Consider the following 14,357-nt stretch of genomic DNA (forward strand, 5'->3'; position numbering starts at 1 on the left):
GACTGTCTTTTCTCTAGAAAAATAACTACCCTTTTTAACTTTTCTATGATTAACTTTATTATTTTGAGATGTTATTCTTTTATTATTCTGATATTTTATTCTTTTGTTTCATCAAAAATGTTTTTAATAGCCCTCTTTATGATCAAACATACTTTACAAATTTGTTTATATAAAAGCGTGTATTCCTTTTCATGGAAAAAAGTTTAAATCCTTTAAGTAGAATGTAATAAGAGTTTTAACACATAAATAACGGTCAAAAAATAAAAGAAAGTAAATGTAAAAATTATGAGGTATTTTAGAACATTTATCAATTTAATAACTTTATTTTCATTTAATAATGTTAATTTCATTGGGAGTCAATTCTATAATTTCATTTTCATTAAAACAGCTCTAAAATATATATTTACATATGCATTTATTTCACTAGAATATTTATGATTTAGTAAAATTTGACCTCCACCACCGTTACAGTTGAAAGACAGCCCACTCAAACTCAGCATAGGAATTCAATGGATAACATTAAACTTCTATTCTTACCAGTAAATCTCTTAATAAGGCATAATTGGTATTAAAGCTTGAATCCCTGCTGCTTCAAAATGAGGTAGAAAGGAAAGCTAAATATAACTAATTTTGTTACAGTGATTAAACTCAAATAACATGTTTCTCTTTTTCATTTTCAGTATTGAAGAAAAGGAAGTAGAATTACTTTTTAAAGTGCCTGGAAACACTTGAACTTCAGTCCAACTACTCAGTAACTAGAGGTGACAGAATCCATTTTCCAACTCTTCAGTGTAGTAGGCACAGTGTGAAAGCCTGACTCCTTCCCGTTAAATGAAATAAGGCATGAAAATACCTTGAACAGACAGAGGGGAGGGAGGTTGGGGGACTGGGAGAATGAGAAGGGTTAAAGAAGTACAAATTAGTAGTTGATAGTTGATCATGGGGATGGAGAGCAAGGCAGAAGGAATGCAGTTAGCATTAATATGATGGCTAGGTGGAAGGCTAGCAGAGGGCAGGAGCAATCAGGGGGATCGTCGTCTGAACTATATAGATGTCTAACCAGTGTACTGTATACTTGAAACTCATTTAAATAAATAAATTTAAAAAGTTAAAAAGAATGCCTTGGAAAATTCTTGAAAAAAAAAATGGCGGGTGCTTACTTTTACTGAGAATTTTCAACTTCTAGACTGAAAGTGATGATGTCGGCCTTTCCAAAGTAATCTAAATTATTTAATAAGATAATTTAAGATAAATCGCCAACATTTGGTTTGTCCAAATGGAGAGTCCATTAGCCAGGATAGACCAATTTATACCACATTGAAAACCAACGCCCAAATCTTTACTGCTTAAAACAAAAAGAAGAGGTTCCTCATTTATGCAAAATCCTCTGTGAGTCTGGGCAACACTCCAGTCTGCTGTCTCCCGTGTGATCTCCAGTTTGATTCCTCTATACCAACCCAAGCTTCCATATTTAAAATACCACGAGCACTTCTAAATGTACTCAATATGAGTCATGTAACCCTCAAGTGGCAGGTAATTATTATCATCACCAACCCTATTTAATGGAAAGTGAGTCACAGAGTGGTTTGGTAAGTTGCTCAGGATGATGCAGTTAGTAAGTGGGAGAGCTAAGATTTGAGTTCAGACAGGCTCCTGAGCCACCATACTTGAGGTCCTTTCACACTGATTCTTTAGCAAGATGACTGGCAGTAAGCTATTTGAGGAATATTTTAGAGACTTTCTTCCTTTATTCCAACATAATAATGTCACTGTTCCTTCATTAGGGAGTGTCTTCCCAACATTCACTGCTTACCTCAGATTCTCAGATGTAGTCACTGAATCAGCAGCACCAGTGCCACTTGGAAAGTTGTTAGAAAAGAAAATTCTCCAGGCCCACCCCAAATCTGCCCAATCAGAAACTCCACAGATAGGACCCCCGAATCTGTGATTTAGCAGATGCTCTGTGTGATTCTACGGAAACTAAAGTCTGCCAACCACTTGCATACCCATGGACAACCTACTTCATCTTCCTGAGACTTGGTGTCTTTATTAGTAGAGTGCTTTTTGTACCGCTAACAGTTAATTCTGTAACTGAAGTCTATTAATACACCTCCGATAAACACAAAGACATGTGATGCTAAATACGGGGGATGCTGTGTTTCACTGCCCAGATCCTCCCTCGTCCAGGTCAGTCATTTCCCTCAGCTGCTGTCCGTGATGACTGATAATGGCTCATGCTGAGTTTCTCTTCAGGGATTGTCCTCAGCACAGAGACCGGGCCAAGTTTATGCCTGCTTCAATGAGCAGGAGTGGGCAACAGTCCAGATCTCTTGTTTTAATCTGGGAGAACTCTGCTGGACCATTCTAGCTAAGAACACTCCATGGGATTGGCTGAGGCCCTGTTGCAAGTACATTCATCGCAACCTAACGTTCCCTTTCACAAATGTTGATCCTCATTGCATTTTCCCCAGACCTTCTGCATGCAGATCTCTACCTTAGAGTCTGAGTCTGGGGAAACTGACCTGGTATCTACAGTTAAATATAATTTTCTATGTAGAACTGATACATTATTGAAATGGGGAACAGGACTGGCTAACTGAACAAAGCCCATGAAACAAGCTTTGTCAAGCCAATCCTCTTCTATGACTATGATAAATAAGATTTGTTTATGAAAGGTCTAAAAATTTTAACTGTTTTGGATATATGTACAGAACATAGCTAAATTATGATCTTCTTCCTACTTTCATCTCTTTGTCACTCTCCTATCCCATCCCTAACAGGCTCATGGATTGAAGCACAAAGACCTTGACCCGCCTTATTCAGATTTGAAGCTGCGGTTTATGTAGAGTGCTGGCCCCCAGGAGAACTTTCCTTTCCTTCCTCCTGACATCCCAGGGCCATGCTGGGCTTACTCCAGGCTGGTCTTGGGGCTGGTCTGCTGCTGTGCCAGAGCCCTAGGTATGGTGGAGGGACTGCCAGGCCCTGACACTCACTGACTCCTGGACCTTTTGGAATATGTTTTCTAACAAGTATAGAATATCAATAGTTTAGAACTTATTTCCTAAGTGTCCCAGGGTTTCTCAGAGGGCCTCTGGTCTAGAGAACACCGTGTTATTGGAATTTCCATCCTGCTGAACAATTTTCTCTGCATCTCATTTTTGTGGCAGGCTTCCATGTCGAATTGAAAAAAACAAATCTTTCAAAGACAAAAAAAGAAGAAGTCCACTTGAAAGAATAGCTACAGTTCCAAGAATTTCATGTTTCTGAGAGATGATAAATGAATGTTTATATTATTCTCTCTAGACATCACTTACACTTTGATCTGAAACTGCATTCTGTAGCTCAATCTCTTCTCTTCACCCCCATCACAGGGAGGCATTTTGAAATGGGAGTCTCCTTATCCCTCAGATCTGCCCCCACAGCTTTCTGCTCCACTCTGAACTTATATCAGTGCCGGCATAGCGAGCAGGCACAGGTGCTTTAAGCACTAGTAAAGTAGGGGCATTTTTCCTTTTAAAGAATTTTATATTTGAATAGTGATCATGAGAAAAAACTAGAACTTTATAGGACTTTGTTATACTTTATAGGATATTAAACTCATTGTTGCGTGTGTGTGTGTGTGTTGCTATGAGCCGAATTGTGTCCCCTGAAAATTCATATGTTGAAGCCCTAAGCCCTAATGAGACAGAGTCTTTGGGAGATAATTAGATTTAGATGAGGTCATGAGAATAGGAGCCCCAGGATGGGATTAGTGTCCTTATAAGAAGAGGAAGAGAGACCCAGAGCCTGATCTCTCTTCGACACTTTGAGACACAGAAAGAAGGTGGCTGATCGCAAACCTGGAAGAGAGCTCTCATCAGGAACCAACCATGTGGGAACCTTGATCTTGGTCTCCCCAGCCTCTGGAACTGTGAGAAATAAATTTCTGTTGTTTAAGCCACCTAGTCTATGGTATTTCATTATGTTAGCCTGAACTAACATAATATGTTAGTTACATTATATATAACATAATTTAATCATATACATTTTATATACAATGATATACAGTTACATACATAAAATGCATATTATAGCTCTAACTACAATAAATGAAATTAATCATATGCTACTTCCAGGTCAAAACTAGTTTTAATTTGTAGGACCCAGTTTATTACATTACAAACATCCTCAGTAAAAGAGTTCTAGTGTACATAGATAATACACAGCTAGGATGGCACAATATTCATGAGTCTCTAAAGCTGTGTTCTTCAATGTGGTAGACACTACATATGTGAGGCTATTTCAGATTAAATTTTAGTGTCGTGTAATGAAAATTCAGTTCCTTGGATGTACTAGTCACATTACAAGTGCTCAGTAGCCACCTGAGGCCAGTGACTACTACATAGGACAGTGCAGCTAAACACCGTGCTGAAACTTTTTCCATCACTACTGAAAGTCCTACTAGACAATTTTACTCTAGAGTGAATTAAAGCAATACTGTCTGAGGTAAAGGACCTAAAGCTGGTGCCAATACTGTGGAGTACCAAATATATTCCTAAAAGCCATTAAATAGAAGGCTGTCTAAATTTACCAAAAAAGTGATTTCATCCTTCTAGGCTATCTTACTGATGTTTAGCTTCAATTAGAGGTGCCTGAGGGTACCTCTAATTGTATAGGCCCATTATTCCTTGGAATATATATATATATTACTTCAATATATAAAACAAATGGAGTGAATAAATTCAAGGGATGTTGCTTTCCCCTGGTTCTCAGACCTATGGAGAGACAGAAGCTAAAATAAGGCTAACTAAAAAAGTTTTATTATTATCCATCCATCACTGGACTCTGCAAAATAGCCAAGCTCTTATTGTTTTGGGTTGGTTGCACTAATACTTGAGCATGAAGATTTTTTTCATGTGCATGTTTGTATGTAATACTCAGCAAACCTTTATTAATTGTTTATGGGGAGGCGAATACTGTAGTAAGTGGAATAGGACACAATTCCTGCCCGCAATGAGCTCAGGAGTAAAGTGGGGTAGAGGCTGTGGGTAATTGGGAAGATGTTGGTTAAAGGGTACGAACTTGCAGTTAGAAGATGAGTAAGTCCCAGAGAGCTAATACATTACAATAATAGTTAACAATATCATATTTTATACATCAAAGTTGCTAAGAAGCTAGATCTTAAATGTTCTCACCACACACACACACAAAAGAAATAATCATGGTACTTGAGAGAGATGTTAGCTAATGCTACAGTGGTTATCATACTGAAATATAGAAATATATCAAATCAATATGTTGTACAACCGAACTGACAAAATGTTATTTCGATCATATCTCAATAAAAAGAAAAAAGAAAAAAATAGAGGAGTCTAGGATGTATTGAAAAGTGCAATAATGTTTACATCAGTTAGTATAAGATATGTACTGATGTAGTCCTGGTATCTAGAAAACCCCCTCCAGAAGGGATCAATAGATTTGCTGAATGGGTAATGAACAGATAAATGGTACACCTACAACCAAGCTAGCTGCCTCTGTGAAAATGAAGCAAATTTTTTTGAAAGGGGTTGAGAGCAATATGGTTCTGCTTTATAGTGTAATTTGTGAATTTCTTTTTAAAATTTTATTATTTATTTTGTAATTAAATTTATTGGGGTAACATTGGTTAATAAAATTATATAGGTTACAAGTGTACAGTTCAATAACACTTCATGTTGTGTTTATCCCTCAAAGTTAAGTTTCCCTCCATCACCTTCTATTTGACCCCTTTACCCTTTATTTACCTCGCTCACCTTTCCCTCTGGTAACCACTAAACTGTTGTCTGTATCCATGAGTCTCTGTTCGTCTTGTTTGTTTATTGCTTTCAGTTTTATAGCACACAAATGGCTAAAATCATATTGGTCTCAACTTTTCCTTTCTGACTTATTTTGCTTATCATGATAATCTTAAAATCCATCCATGTTGTTGCAAATGGCAGCATTTCATCTTTCCTTATGGCTGAGTATTATTCCATTGTATATATGTACCACAGTTTCTTTATCCAATCATCTATCATAGGACACTTCGGTTGCTTCCATGTCCTGGCCACCATGAATAATGCTGCTATGAAATCAGGGTGCATATATCTTTGTGGATAAATATTTTTGGGAGTTTTTTTTGGGGGGGTGGTACATATCCTGAAGAGGGATTGCAGGGTCATATGGTAATTCTATTCTTAATTTTTGAGGAAACTCTATACAGTTTTTCATAGTGACTGTACCAATTTCCAGTCCCATCCACGTTGTACGAGGGTTCCTTTTTCCCCACAGCCTCTCCAACACTTGTTAGTAGTTGCTCTTTTGGTGACAGCCATTCTACCAGGTGTGAGTTGGTTTTGACTTGCATTTCCCTAACAGCTAGTGATGTTGAGCATCTTTTCATATGTCTGTTTGTCATTTCCATGTTTTCTTAGGATAATGTATAAATTTCTTGTCATTCTCTCAGCTACTTTTTCACTAAGTAACCATGTTTACCAGGACCAGGAGCTGTGCTTCCTTCATTATTGTTTTCCTTTAGGAACTCAGCTCTGCGCTCTGCGCTCTGCACAGAAGAGGTATCCAATCTGAGGAAAAGAACATTGGAAATGAAAGGGCAAGTTAACAAAGAGAGTAATTAAATAAATATTGAAATACTTTATTTTTACTTCTGCATTAGGCCAGTTATTGAGAGAAGGATTCAACTCATGACCCACAAGGAACCCAGGCCGTCTGGAGAGAGGCCTATGTGATTGCAACTCCTGCTGGGCCCGTCGGCACCTCTGGAGCAAAAAAGGTGCTGCCTCGTGCAGGGCAGAGCAGAGCAGGGCCTGGCAGGCTAGATGGGAGAGAACGGAGACAACTCTGCTAAGGAAAACAAATGGAAAGGTATTATTCTGGCAAAGTTCCTCCTCAGCTGAGTTATACAACCATTTTTTGTTTTTCCCAATAGAAAAGAAGCTGGTTTTATTTCATGATGGACAATATTGAAAATCTTCTCTGATGTTCTGTTTTTGATGAACCAAAAGTAAGGCAGTGGGGAGAGGGTCTTTGCTCCACAAACTAGACCCTCTGCCACAGCAGGTGAGCTCTAGGAGATCTTCAGATATTTTTCTGGGGTGGCCAGATGGGAGGCTGGAAGCAAAGGGAGAATCAAGCAGCTGAAATCCTATGACCAGGCACCTGCCAGCTGAGAGTTAATGTCCCATACAGTCTCGATAGCTCAGAATAAAAGTTTGAATTATTTAGTTAAATGTCATCTATTTTGTAACAAAATCTAGTGAAAGCTAGTTTTAAATTAGATTTTTTCTCTTCTTTGTTGGGACAGGAATTCACCGTGTAATTTTGTTCTGATCAGGTTACCGGCACTGCCAAAAACAAGAATCTCACTCTCTGAAAATCGATCTCTCCTTTCTCCTCTTCACAGTGTGTATCATTACATCATCCTTTCTAACCAAGGACTACATGCACCCTTTCTTCAGTGATAAGCATCCGCTTTTTCTATAGACATTACCTGTAAGTTAGTGATGGAAAGAGGTGAGTGGTGCTCAAATGAAGTAATAGGGTCTCTGTTACAACAACAGGTATACTTTGGAGATGCTGCAGGTTCATTTACAGACCATTGCAATAAAGCAAGTCATAACATTTTTGCTGGTGGAGGGTCTTGCCTTCAATTTGAAAAAACTGCATCTGTGAAGCTCAATAAAGCCAAGTGCAATAAAATGAGATTTGACTGTACTTAACTCCGACAATGCAAATCAGTCATAGACAATATGTAAATGATTGGTTTTGGTTATGTTCCAATAAAACTCTACTTACAAAAACAGGAAGCAGGCTAGATCTGGCCCAGAAGCTATCATTTGATGACCCTTGTATAGTGAAGGAAAGCACAGATTCACGAGCTAGACACTATGGTTTTGATTTTCGAGTCCACGTTTCCCTGCTCTTCTCTCAACCTCTCTTTGCCTCAGTTTTCTCATTTGTAAAATTGGAATAATAGTAGTACTTACCTCATACAGTAAGTGCCTAGTACATTGTTAGTGCCAGATAAGTACTTGATGTTCTATTTTTAATTAAAAATGGACATACTGGGATTCAAAGAGGTTTATACAAACATAGTAGAAACTCTTTAAAATGTCACTCCAGATTCTTAATTAGCACATGAACAGAATCTCCCGTAAAGATTTTCAAGTATGTTGAGAAGAAAAGTGAACAACCCATTTTTAAAACATTAGATGCTAGTCTATAGCCATGCTACCCTGAACAAGCCTGATCCCGTCTGATCTTGGAAGCTAAGTAGGGTCAGGCCTAGTTAGTACTTGGCTGAGAGACCACCTAGGAAGACCAAGTGCTGTAGGTGTAAAAAATAAAAAAAATAAGGGATTGTAAACTGACAAGGTCTTTGCAATCTGAGAGGTCAACCAAAGGTTGCCTCGCCTAAAAAAACAATAATAAATTTTAAAAAATAAATTAAAAAAATAAAAATTAAAAAAATAAAATAAAGCATTAGATGGTAACATATTAGGAGCCTTCCTTCATATATCATTGGAACTAGTAGTTGGATAGTCAAAAGGTTTATTTAAAAAGGAAACCAAATAAAAAGTCACTTGCACACCATTAACATTTTAGGCAAATCTGTAGGGACTGAAAGTAGATTAGTGGTTGCCTGGGGCTGGGATAGATGCAGAGAGAGGGCAGAGGTGACTGCTAATAGGTATGAGGTTTCTTCTGGGGAGTGGAGAAATGTTCTAAAATTAGATTTAAGATTGAAATATTCTGTGAATATACTAAAAACCATTGAACTGCACACTTTGAATGGGCATATTTTGGAGAACGTGAATTATATCTCAATAAATCATTTTTTCAAAGAGTATGTACTATTGCTGATGACTTATCAACATGATTTATCACTGATGACATTAACCTTGAGCACCTAGATGGTTTTGCCACTGTAAAATTACCTTTACATCTCTCTTTGTACTTTAATCTTGGAAGTAAGATGTGGAGAGTTAAGCTTCACTTCTGGGAGAGAAGTATCTCCATAAATTATTTGGAACTCTTCTGTATAAGATAGTTATCTCTTCTCTCTCATTTTTGTATTCATTCAATATTTTCTTATCAGTCTAAACTCACAGATATGTATATTTTTTCTTTAGGATATAATCTAATACTTATTCATTTTGTTACTCAGGTTGTTCCAGCTTTTGTCATGGGAACTTTTTCATGGGGCTTGTAATTACATCTTTACAATAACAAGTAAAACTGGCCTGAACATGAACACAAACAGCTGATTCCAGAAGCTTCCATTCAATTAAAGAGAATAGAAACTCATGCGGGCACTAGAAATAGTCTTTAAGTCATGAATATTTTGTGGGTAGCAGGATCAGCCAGGGTGTTCACAATAGGTGTGGGGAGTATGACAGTGAATATGAAAGTCAGTTAAGAGCTTCAAACCAAATATTAATTCATGAAACAAAGTCTATCCATGCAGATAAAAAGAATCAATGCCCCCAAATGCAATTGACCAGTTATTCCAGAGCCTTTTTGTTATTGCCCAGGCAAAGAATCTTATACTCCTGGACACCCCTCCCCCACATTTTTTTTAGCTTTCCTTTACAGACATAGAGTAAAACAGTCTAGAAAATCTAATGAGACTTTCGATTCAAATCCCGCCTCTTTCTGGAGCTACAGAGATTGTCCTGGGCAATGAGCACAACCCGGGCTGCAGAGAGAGCACTGTCCCACTCTGCTGTGTTTCAAAGCACATTTTAGACTAACCCTAAGCTTTAAACAGCAGCTTTTTAAAGAACTTACTCAATCTCAACATTTGATTGACCTCTAAAATAGAGTCCCTTTTGGAGAATAGAAGAATCTATTCAGCTGTTTGTTTGCCACGTTAACAGAAATGTTTTCATATGACAAATGTCTATTCCTGAGGACGGACATTTCGGGACAATTATCTTCTTTTTTGGGTGGTGGTGGGGAGTGGGGGGAATTACACAGAAACTTGAATTTCCAGTAACAACCAATGGAAAACAGAAAAATACTGTGAATTAAAATATTATGTTGCTCTTGTTTTGTAAATAAATGCTTATGCTAAGCCAGAAAGAAGCAATGGGCTTTCTGTAGATTTATTTACTCATTCATGCATTCATTCAATCAAGAGATGGTTACTGAAAATCAACTATATTTTAGAAGCAAGTAAAACTATTCTGATAGGATAGAGAGAAAATAGACCCCCAAACAAACCCTACATAAGATATATTTTCTTATGATAAGGGCATAAAAAGAGTATTGTGTTAGTTAGAGCTGACGACAGGGTCTAACTTAGTTAGCGTGGATGAGAAAGACCTCTCTATAGATGTGGCATTTGAGCTGAGACCAAAAAATGAGAAAAATCCACTAAACTGAAGAGCTGAGAATGGCACCTTCCAGGCAGAACAAAAAGTACAAACTGCCTAGGAAAATTGCTTTGGTGGAGAGTGTGAATAAGAGAGGAAAGTAATCAGTAATGAGGTTAGTGAGACATGCAGGAGACGGATAAACTTGAGCATCATGAATCTTAGGGTAAGAAGATTGGATTTAGATAAAAATCAGACCTAAAAGGATTTAATCTAGAAATCCATAATCTGCTTTCTATATTGAAAAGTTTTGCTTACTTGAAAGGAATTGTAAGAGAGTAAAAAGAGACGGCAAGAACATCTGTCCAGAGACTCACAATAGTTCAAGCAGGAAGAAGTTGGTAGGCTTGGCGTTGGCCGCAGAGATGAGAATGGCCATATGTAGGCTGTATTGAAATTGGAAGTGAAGACTTTGTTGACCAGTTAGATGTGAAAAGGATTTCACAGTTCCTGATTTCAGGGAATTGATAGGCACTTTGTCAGATTACAATTTAGGTAACGAAGAAAATACCAGAAGCAAGGTGGCCACACAGACTGCAGTCCATGTAGAATCTCATAGCCTAGATTCCTAAGCTCCCCAGGAAGTAAATCTACAGCTAAGTTTTGTTTTATTAAATGTCCACCATATTTTTCTTATGTAAAGCGAAGATGCTTTACTTGAAAAAAAAAGTTAGTTTTCCACAGAAGCTATAAATCTATGAATGTGGTAAATTAGGAGAGATAGAAGCCAAATCTGTCTGGCGCAGGTTTGTGTTCCCAGTCCTATTTTCTTAGAGTCCAACAAAATCACCTAGGTACATCACAATGTGAATAGGTATGTGCGTGGTTGAGAGCAATGGATGGACATCTTGGTTAACCTTTACTCTGTCATTTGACCACAGGATAGTTCTCAGGGTGTACCCTCTCCACTGTTTCCTGCAGAGTGGAACTTCAAACAATTATGACAAGATTGCAAGTCTTAGGACAGTTAAGGGAAAATTTATTAATATAGATGGTCATCCTGAATATTCAAGTTTGCATTCAGGGAAGACTTTTAGCAACAAAAGATCTTTGTCCCCATAAAACAATTTTTTTTTTTTACATATGCATTTGTACTTTTAATGACCTTATACGATAAAGCAGCAATCTCCATCTAGAGGGAAGTTCTTAAAGCCATTTGAATTAATTTCCTATTGCTTCTTTTAAAAACTTACTGGCTTATAACAACACAAATTCACCTAATCTTGCAGTTCTGAAGATCAGAAATCTAAATTAAGTCTCACTGGATTGACATCAAGGTGTTGGCTGTGATCCTTCTAGAGTCTCCAAGGGGAAATTCCTTTCCTTGACTTTTTCAGCTTCTGGAAGTCACCCAAATTTTTTGGCTGGTGGCCCTTCCCTGCATCGTGCCAACCTCTTGATTCCATGGTCACATCTATTACTGATTCTCACCTTCCTGTCTCCCTCTTACAAAGACCCTAGTGATTATGCTGGGACCACTGGAATAATGCTGGATAATCTTCCTATCATAAGATGGTTAACTTAATTGCCCAGCAAAGTCCCTTTTGCTATGTAAGGTAACATATTGACAGGTTCTGAGGATTAGGACATGGACATTTTTGGGGGAGGGTGCTTATTAAGTCAATCATAGCCTCAAATTTCACATCCTATTCTCTACAGTATGCCTGAATTCCTAGAAGCATCAGAGTACAACTAGAAGCTTCATATTTAGAAAATAACTTATCAATAGAAAGAGAGAGAGAGAGAGAGAGAGAGAGAAGAGAAGAGAAGAGAAGAGAAGAGAAGAGAAGAGAAGAGAAGAGAAGAAAAGAAAAGAAAAGAAAAGAAAAGAAAAGAAAAGAAAAGAAAAGAAAAGAAAAGAAAAGAAAAAGAAGGAAAGAAAAAAGAAAGCAGGTAGGAGGAAGGAAGAAGAAATTTTAAAACGTGATATCAAATTAGTAAAATCTCACTCCTGGCATCAATTTAATTTTGGCAGTCATGAGTGCTATACAACTTTGTGTGATCTTTTTATTTAAAAATATCCATGGGGCAATATTACTTCAAAACTCAGAAGGAAAAAAAAGAAAGATTGTGAAGATAGCAGATAATGATTATAATGCTATAATAAATACAATATTAGATGTGAATGCTAATAAAAAATAAACATCTAACTTTATAACAGTATAATACTTTAAAGTTTCACTTTAGGGTGCATTGGTGCTAAAAATAAAATTAATAATAAAGTTGTTCCTGTATTTAAATTATCTTTAGACTAAGTCATAAGTGCCTTTAGGGCAGTAGAGCCCCTTTTCATTCTTCAAGTGTATAATAGCTGGAGAATTAAGAATATGAAAGTGAGGATGTTTAAAGAACCCATTGGAAATATAACAAAAATTCTTGTTATTATTGCTTGTATGGCAATTTGTTTTAAAAGTACTTTTGTATTCATTGGTTCTTTTGTTCAGTTATTCATGCAAAAATATGTGTCGAGTCGTATCTCTATGCGTGCCAGGATTGTATTGTGTAGGACCTGAAGGACCAGTTATAAGGATGTTGCCCTTTGCTCTGAGGGTGACGGTGAGCAAGCGAAGCAAAAGAGAGACATGGCTAGACCTACATTTCAACAGGATCGCATTGACTCCTACGTTGAAACTCCACGAAGGAAAGGAAACATGAAAGCGAGAAGACTAGCATAAAGTGTCATGTATGTGTGTGACAGATTATCCTGAACAGCAACTGAAGAGAGGTAAGTTTAGCATTTGATGTATGCCTTTCCAGAATCAGCGATCCAGAGGGGGTTACTTAGTATTTCAAAGGATAGTGTCAACATCTACACCAGAAGCTTTGTAAGTCAGAAAAATTAACAAGCAGGAAATTTGTGATGTTTAGGATGGCCCCATGCACAGGCCTCCTTACCTTTGCATAAATAGAATATAGGAAATCAGTAAGTCCCATGCTGAGTTTACGGTCTAGAGCTTGAGCCCCACTGATCCTGGATTTGTCTACTGAACCCCACCTCAATGTTGACTGGTCCTTCTATCAGAATTTTGTGTTGCTCCCACAGGATGCCTGAGGACTGAGAGCAGAAACCCAAAATGTGTGAGAACAGGTTATGTAACTCTTTTTGTACATGCTTGCTAATAAATGTCGGCATATTTAGCAGTTTGGTCTAAGACTTGCTTTCTCTGTCATACACCAGCTCATAGACTGTTGGCGGGGACAGTGGGTATATAGTGGCCAACTTCCTCTAACCATAGAGACTAGTTACCATTCGAACCTGATGTTTGGTGAGAGGTCAAATAGCTTTAGATCCACTCACATCTAATAATATGATTTATCTCATTTTTAAATTCAAATTTGACTTCTACATGCTCGTGTTCCATATTAAACTTTTCTGTCTATATTTAAATATGACATTGCTCTGAAGTTTCCCTCTTAAGCTGTCTTTATTAGATTCTAGAAATATAAAAATGACTAGAAAGGATTAAGTCAGAGTCTGAGCAGTGCATTGAGATCATGGGTGACTTTTATTCAGATATCTGTATTTTGAAACATATCTTGTATTCATATTTATAAAATACCATTAAAAATTCCTAAACATTTAAAAGACTGTCAAATAACTATTTTTACTAATTTGAACATGAGCTATGTCAAAAACTGGTTAAGAAGAAAATGCTTTTCAGCATCTAAGAACACAATAAAATATTTAACAGAAATGTTATGACAAAAAGATAACTGCTTTTTTAGAACTACAACATCAAGAAAAATATTCAAAGAATTTTACATTTAGTTTAAAATTTATGAATTAGTTATATTTAGATTCATCCATTGTTTTTTAAAGGAAAAATTAAAATATCTGAAATACAGTAACATTTTCAATAAGCTCTCCTATAACATTTCTCATTTATATAATTACTATTTGTGTTTTAAAAGTTTCTTATTTCCTGACCTCAGTAGTAAAATATAACAGTTATTAGGCCTCAA

General features: G+C 36.9%; 1 protein-coding gene and 1 pseudogene across 7 annotated transcripts in view; one reads left to right on the forward strand and one right to left on the reverse strand.

Moving 5' to 3' along the window:
- Positions 1–432: 432 nt before the first annotated feature.
- F11 (coagulation factor XI) overlaps positions 433–14,357 on the reverse strand; it is a 40,572-nt gene continuing 26,647 nt past the window's right edge. For 4 of the 7 annotated variants that reach the window (XR_004953341.1, XR_004953334.1, XR_004953335.1 and 1 more), the window contains 2 exons: positions 7,508–7,683; positions 6,550–6,581 (listed from right to left, as the gene is read on the reverse strand). The gene's annotated coding sequence lies outside the window, so the exon portion shown is untranslated. Of the gene's footprint in view, positions 887–6,549; positions 6,582–6,615; positions 6,859–7,507; positions 7,684–14,357 lie in introns of those variants that run through there. The other 3 variants (XR_004953338.1, XR_004953336.1, XR_004953337.1) reach the window with 3 other exon arrangements.
- LOC118609794 lies at positions 8,235–8,353 on the forward strand (annotated as a pseudogene).

Source organism: Rousettus aegyptiacus, unplaced genomic scaffold (genome assembly GCF_014176215.1).
Source record: "Rousettus aegyptiacus isolate mRouAeg1 unplaced genomic scaffold, mRouAeg1.p scaffold_m13_p_11, whole genome shotgun sequence".
In the NCBI taxonomy this organism is placed as follows: Eukaryota; Metazoa; Chordata; class Mammalia; order Chiroptera; family Pteropodidae; genus Rousettus; species Rousettus aegyptiacus.